Genomic DNA, 6503 nt, shown 5'->3' on the forward strand with positions numbered 1-6503 from the left:
AATACCATTTGAAAAGAAATAGCTGAGAAAGAGCACTTTAAAAAAAAAATAAAAAAATTCAGTAGTTAGTTAGGAAATCCAACTCTCTTAACTGCAATCCATAGAATGACTGAAGGCTACCCAGTCCTTATTTTCACTGGGTAATAAGAAATAAATGGACTGCAAATGAGAGAAGTCATTACATTTAGTTGGAAAACTGCACATCCTTATGTTATCTTCATAATTTCCCAATCATGACAGCACTAAATTATTTAGCATTTGTTTGAAGTATCTGTGGCTAAAGAGAAAGCACATTATGCAGTGTTACTTTCCAAAAATATGGAATTTCTTTTAGTAAAAAAGAAACAACAAGAAACCTAACAAGTAATAAAGGCACACAGAGATTCCTACAGTATGGGTAGCAAATCAGTTTGAAAATTACCCTCTGAAATGAATGCAGCTTTCTTAAGGCAATAGAAATACAAATTAAGCAGTATTTTTATACGTCTGCCTTTCTATCGTACATCAAATCCAGAAAGCTCTGGTTGGCAATTTCCAACCATTCCAACAATTAAAGGCATTTATACCATCGTATCTGTACTGTGAAGGAGAATAATAAAAATGATGTACTTTTAATTGGGGTATTATACACACTAAAATACCTACTTTCTTTCCTAGGCATATATATGCATATTTAGCAGAGTTCTGAAGTGATATATTTTGGTCCTCTTGATAAGCAAAACTCATTTTAATTCACAAAGTTTGCATGGCCTCTATGACATTCTGGAAAAAGTAGAAGAAGTGGTTATAAAGTTTTGCCTTTGGTTTTGCCTATTATGAACAAAAGCACTTCACACGAACCTTTGGAAATGTTCCCTCATTCACTGATTGCAGTCAAGTACAGATACTTTATTATGTATATATTATGTGAAACAAATCCTGACCTCTGTTAACAATATTAAACTGAACTTCTAATTTCCGCTTGCTGTCCTATCTAAGGTTTATGCTCTTGTATGGCTGGAGCCAGAAGAAAGAAATTTCTTTCTATATATTGCCAAAGAAAAAGGGTTTCCTTATTTTTCTACTGTCAAAATTAATTGCTTGTTAAATTTATTCATATTTCATGATTTTAAATCTTCTTTAGGTCTGCTGTTTTCCCCACTTTTTATGAACTGATATATGCATTCCTGTTTTCAAAGCTTTCCATAAATTCACCTCTTTGCAGTAAGTTACAATCTCTGCAGCAGTGCGCTGTTTTGCTGGAACGTTCAGTGCTACAGGCGGCATTTTTCCCTTTTTGCCAAATAAATGTGAAGCAGGCAAACTGCCCGAGTTCTAAATGGACAAGAAGATTATTGGTAAGTCTAGGTGGCAAATTTAACATTGACCACCGATACACTCTAAATAATTACTTCAACAAGACCAACTTCCTGTTCGTTATTGTATTATTTTCAACAAGAGCTTTTCTTTTATGCTGTGTGTTTCCTAAAATTCAAGAATTTTTTAAAAAGCAGGAAACTGTTATGTGTTACAGAAATAGGATTACTGTTAGCTAATAGCCCCAAATGAACTTCATATAACAAATATTTATGGTGAGAGTTGACTGTTTTTAATCATTAGCTTTTGTGCTGCTAACTATGTAAATGCTTTTCTATTACTGATTAATTAATACACAATTTTCACTTGTCTGTAACTGATAAATGGCATACATGTTTGGCCTCTTCCTGTATCTGTCTAAGTCTCCTAAGTATTACGGAGCTATCCAAGTATAAATACTGAAGCTACCATCAAAAGTAACATCAAATATTACAAATCTTGACAGTACAGCTCACATTACACGATAAGAAAACAGAAGATTGTTTTCTGAAGTGAGAGAACCCTTCATCATACCTTTTTATTTGTACTAAAGAACTTAAGAGCTTAATTGAATTTCATTTCAGCATGGCTTTCTGTTTTCAGTGTTGTCCAAGTCTTAGAAGCAGCAGCTAGAGCACAGTACTTACGGTTTTGAACATCTTCATGGATGGAGTCTCTGTTACATGTCAGAGCAATCTCTTCCAGTAATCAGTCTCCTTTTACACTAACATTATTTTTTTTATCATTTCCAAATGGAATTTCATAGATTCCATTTCATGCCCAAATGCATTTCTAATGTACTTTCCATAAGATAAGCTTTGAAAATATGCCTGTAAAACGTCTTTATGACATTGTAGGTCTGTTTTTCCTTTTTTTAACATTCCTGCTGCAATGTTCAATTTCTCTGTCTCATATCTCTTTTCTTTCTATCCCATTTTCCCCTTAAAATCTTGCATAAGTATTTAGGTGAATAACCACCCTTCCCTCTTGAGTTTTAAATGAGCAACAGTATTACTGTTGCACACTAACTGCAATTCTATAATTATCCAAAACGATCTAGAATATTCTCTCTTCAGGCACCTACTTACACTGGTTTGAAGCCAAATTAACGTACAGTACGCTGCTACAGAAATGGTCAAAGCCACACTAAGAATTAATTTGGCATTACTTCAACAGGGAAATAAGCAGAAGCAATAGAAGTAGGAGCAGAAATCTCATACTCATGTCAATGCAGCTACATATGAACATCTGAGAAGAATATTCATTTTTCAAGGAACAGACTTCAAATACAAACTTAATAATGAGCTATCACTGTATCCCAAAATACAGCTTTTATAGACACAACCACCTGCAAAGTTGAAAAACTCCTCAGGTAGGATATATATGTAGGTCACTCTGAAAGTAATGCATCCTATCTATTTCCATTGAGGCTACAGGAGATACAAAGAGCACAATGAAACTATTTGATACAGCTCAGCTGCAAAACACTATTTTTCAACATAGTCACCATCATTAACTAAGCCTTTTTGCCAATGATGAATGAACAAGAGCCTGAATGCCTCACCAGTGGAGGTGACCTAATGCTTCACAGCTGCTATGACCACATCGTTGCTAGCGGGACATTGCCCATGCAGTTCATCTTTCAGCCTGAACAGATGGAAGTCAGAAGGCACTGAATTCAGACTATACAGTGGGTGTGGTAGGACAGTTCAGCCAAGATTGGCAGTGTGCTCCACATGCTTCAAACTGGTATGGGACCTGGTATTATCACGTTGCAAGAGGGAAGTTGTCATCTTTTCTGGCCTGACTCTGGAAGTTTAAGCCCTAGGTTTAGTCAGTGTCACAATGTAGCAGTCTGCATTGATGCTTCCGCTGGGTTCCAGAAAATCCAGAAGGATCATCCCTTTCTTTATCCCCAAATAGAGTGCACATCACTGTACCTGCTGAGGGCTGCATCTTGAAGGTATTTTTCTATGGGGAAGTCACATGCTGTCACACCATGGACTAGCATTTTGATTCAGGCTCATAGTGTTGACTCCATCTCATCACCTGTAATGATGCCATCCAGGTCACGGTCACCTTCAGCCTTGTATTGGTCCAGTCGGTCCTTATAAATTTGCATATGGTGTTTGTTCCTCTGTGAGCGTTCATTTGTGAGATTCCAATGTTGCCATCATCATTTCCAGTGTATTGAAGATGATACTCAGCCCCGTGCATGGTTCCCTGGTCATAATCTACTGATTGCTGAGGATGCACTGATTGAAATGCTCTTCATTTTGCAGTGTAACAGCTATGCGTGGCTGTCCAGAATGTGACTTATCTTCTATGTCACTGTCACCTCTGCTGAAATGCACCACCCACCGCCTCACTGTGCTCACAGTATTTGATGTTTTAAAAGCATTCAGCAAACATTAAGAAATGTCAGTGGGTGCCATTAGTTCTGTATGGAGGAATTCAGTGACACATCTTTGCTTCATCCACACTTCCATGTCAGATGTCGTGTCAGACTGCTCTTCTGCTGCCATCTGTCACATGACAACAAAACGGAATGGAATAATGGTGGGAATGTTCAACTTCTACTGAAGTGCCACCAATATCTCAGGTTATGGGCCAGCATCATAAATCAAGAGGCATTACTTTCGGAGCAGCTCTCATAATAGCATTTACATTGGCACTAAAAACAGGTGAGTAAGTAGGCTTCAATTATGCCACCTTTAGGACAATATACCCAACAGACAAAACACACTATTAGTTACCATTATTTTGTAGCCATTACTTACTTATAACTGAGCTTTTGAATTTGCTGAAGTGCACTTCACTTGCTTGACTTAATAAATGTAAAATTCCCAATAGCAACTAAACTGACTGTTGAGAGACACCAAGTCTTTATTCTCCTTCCCAGTGTTTTTTGGTGTCGGTTTCTTTTTTCTGCTGTCAGAAGAATATTCTCAGTAGGTCAGCCAGCGTTCATTTGACTTTGGTTCACTGGAAGTGGTGCAGATGGCTTTATTCTTACTTTTTCAAGTTAGATATAGATGTACTACTTGACCAAACCTTTTGCCCTTCCTTTTCTCTTTCTCACTGGGAACAGAGGGGGGTGGGGTGGGTGGGTAAATGAGCTGCTGTGTGGTGCTGCCTTGCCTCCCGGGATAACAACAAAACAAGTGTGCACCTGGTTCCACAGCTGGGTGAGGCTGCTGACATCCGCCCATCCTCAGGAATGGCCAAAAAGCTCTCAATGTAACACTACTAGAGGACAAAGCTGGATGTGGCCAGTGACCTTGGCGTGAAGACGGTCCAAAGCTTATCCACTGCTATCTCGCTACATATAAAAATAAAGAAGTTGTATCTCAACAGACTTGAAGATCATATTTCAAACAGAAAAGAAAGATAGGTTACATGTCAAAGCATCTTCAAGAAATAATCCATGGATCTGTCTGTCAAGAGGAATTTGTCCAGGAAAATCCATATCAAATGGGAATGGGCCGACCTATTGCTAAACTAAAGATTACATGAATATGTTGCTGGTGCCAGGACTGAAAGATGAAAAATATCATTTGAACCAAAAAAATGTGCAGTAGGAAGTAGTTAGAGAAGTTACAAATAAAACAGCCTTTAACCTTGTCATCAGTACTTCAAGAAAGAGAACTTCCCAAACGAACATAAATTCAAGCCCAAGGAAAGATGATAAAGCTTAACAAGAGCCTCAGTGAAGCAGAAGCTACAAATGAGAGACAAAACACTTCCTCTCCTCTTCCAAGAAACAAAATAAATCTGCAGTCTGTGTCATCCCTCACAGCCAGCAGCTGAGTTAGTGGCAAGCCGGGTGTAACACTTCTTGCATCCCTGCTAGGATTTCCTGCAACTGGAGAACAGCCATCTCCACACAGTGTTTACATACATGCACATCCACTCTGGAGAAAGCTATTTAGTGGATTTTGAGTGATTTAAACCATTCCAATCAATAATCTCTTCCCCTCTCCCAGTGTTCTGTGAGTAGGATGTGTCTGACTGTCACAGGACTGACTGTCTGTGCAAGACATTCCCATTCCATCACTGGGGGAAAAAAATTCCCAGCAACAGACAGACACACACATACAGACTGGAAGAGAGAACTGTAATTTACTGAAGTCACAGGCAAAACCTCCATGTTCTTCACCAGTACCAGAAAATCACACTTTGTATGGATCCAGACCTGGAAACCAGGTTACTGCATGGCAATAAGTAGCAAGGAGTAAAAGGGAATTAAAGCAATGTTTTGCATTTTTTTAATGTTTATTCATTACTTTCTTTTTTTTTTTTTTTCCTTTTTAGGAAAAGCTTCAAGTAAGCCCTTGTTTGTGTTCTCTCGAGCCACAGTCTTAGCAGGTATTCAAAGCAGATGCAATCCAGGAGTTGGAGATAAGCTAAATTAAAACCAACATGGATCTAAACAAAGTCTGTAAGCGTCGGAAACAGACAGATGTGATTCACTCCATGTGTGTCCAGAGTCAGCTTCTGTGCTGTAAATCCTTTGATGGATTCAAAGAGCTGGCTCAAAACATTTCTCATCAACACACAGTGTTACAGAGCCTGTGCAGACAGCCAGACTGAGATCAATCAAAAAGCTGAACAAGCACCAGCAAGGCAGAAACAGCAGGGTTTAGGGGGTGGTGCTCTCTTGCCTAAGGATGTGCGTGTGCAGCCACAGCCCATCCACACCTCTCCACATCTACTGTGTGGTACACTGACGATGCCACCCACTGACTTACCCTATTTCCACCAGCTCAGTGGCACTGTATTGTTAATATCACAGAAGGACTTGCCCTGCTGCGATGTGTTACGTCTGAACTTCATATTATGAACTTATTTTGTCTAATTAACATTTTACAAAAACAGATAAGAGACCAGTTTTGTATTACTCACTGCTCCAAGTGATTTCAGCTGTGGATCAGCAGACCTACACCACTGCAGCTAAGAAAAGGAGCCAACTCACTTTTACATTACAGCACTGCACTTAAGTGCATAAGTGAGCGCACTGTCTGCAAGCATGCTGCACTACATGCTTTTTCAACAGCAAGGATGTCAAAGTTTTATCACATACTGACTCCTTCCTGGGCCACTAAAGTCAAAACAAACAAATGGGAAAAAATACCAAACACAAGAACCCAAAGAAAACTCTACCATGA

Source organism: Coturnix japonica, chromosome 2 (genome assembly GCF_001577835.2).
Source record: "Coturnix japonica isolate 7356 chromosome 2, Coturnix japonica 2.1, whole genome shotgun sequence".
Lineage (NCBI taxonomy): Eukaryota > Metazoa > Chordata > Aves > Galliformes > Phasianidae > Coturnix > Coturnix japonica.